Source organism: Echinops telfairi, unplaced genomic scaffold (genome assembly GCF_000313985.2).
Source record: "Echinops telfairi isolate 266 unplaced genomic scaffold, ASM31398v2 ScPeMD7_3;HRSCAF=10, whole genome shotgun sequence".
In the NCBI taxonomy this organism is placed as follows: Eukaryota; Metazoa; Chordata; class Mammalia; order Afrosoricida; family Tenrecidae; genus Echinops; species Echinops telfairi.
Window position 1 is genome coordinate 62,374,127 of NW_022103899.1, and position 1,110 is coordinate 62,375,236.

General features: G+C 59.7%; 1 protein-coding gene across 1 annotated transcript in view; it reads left to right on the top strand.

Moving 5' to 3' along the window:
* Positions 1-553: 553 nt before the first annotated feature.
* MLPH (melanophilin) overlaps positions 554-1,110 on the top strand; it is a 46,017-nt gene continuing 45,460 nt past the window's right edge. Inside the window, exon 1 of the mRNA XM_045295910.1 lies at positions 554-688. The gene's annotated coding sequence lies outside the window, so the exon portion shown is untranslated. The remainder of the gene's footprint in view (positions 689-1,110) is intronic.

A 1,110-nucleotide genomic window follows, 5' to 3' on the forward strand; every position in this document is an offset into this window, starting at 1 on the left:
ACTTTACAGCCACCAAAATCCCTGGAGGTTTCAAACTGCTGCCCTTGCGGTTGGCAGCCCAAAGGGTAACCACAACACCGCCAGGGCCCCTAACAACTACGATAACGTCACGTTAAAAGATGAGTTTGGAGAAGAGTGTGGTTTCAGGGCTCGTCATGGGCCATGTTTGCTGCAGACCCTGCCCCGGGGTCTGGGGCTAGAGCCTTGGTTCTCTTCCCCTGTGAGAAATCACCCAGCACCCCTTCCCTAGAGCCCAGGGGAGCAGGAGAAGAGGCAGGAGGCATGCAAGTGAGACCTGCACCCCAAGTTTCCATGCGAACCTGGCGACCAGGCAGCCCCACGGGTGCGCTACGTGGAAGCGTGCATGCGGCAGCTGATGAAGGCTCAATGCCCAGGCCCTACCCACGGACCATGAAAGGGCAGCATTTGGAACTGACCACAAAGGGTTAATGTCCAGATGGCACCCCAGGCACCTCCGCCCACGTCCTGTTTTATCAGCAGCGCCTGGCCCCACCCCTGGGTTCCCAGTTGATGGGAAAAGAGCTGAGAAAGAGACTTGGCCTGGGTGCGTCCCTCCACCCTGGAGGGTGACCCCACGCAGGCGCTGCTGTTCCCAGGCCGGTGAAGCCAAGCCTTGCCCCAGCAGGGACCCTCCTGGCACACAGCACTTCTCCTTCGACTCAGCAAGGTAGAACTAATTTCATGCATGGAGGCTACAGAGTGTTGCGGGGGGTGGGAGGGAGGTTCTGCTCACTGTGGGGACCCCTGCTTGTGTCTTGCTCCCTGCTCTCAGGGTCTCCACCCCTCTCTCCTCGGTCACCCTTGGAGGGCGGGGGTCAGGGGAGACCGAGCCTCAGAGATCAGTAGCACGATTTCATCCGAGCAGCTGACCAGGCTCAAATGGAAAGCGTTTGACTCAGAAGCTCGTGACTCGGAGTTATCTGCCCAGAGAGGAACCAAGGACTCCTTCTGCCCTTCATCCAAGAGGTGCCCCCTCCCTCTAGCCTTCTGCATGCCGGTGTCTGCTGCCCCACATGTCCGGCCGCCTCCCATCCTCAGGTGCTCTGTGTGGTGGGTGCCAGGTGGACAACAGCTTCTCAGGGAGCAGAG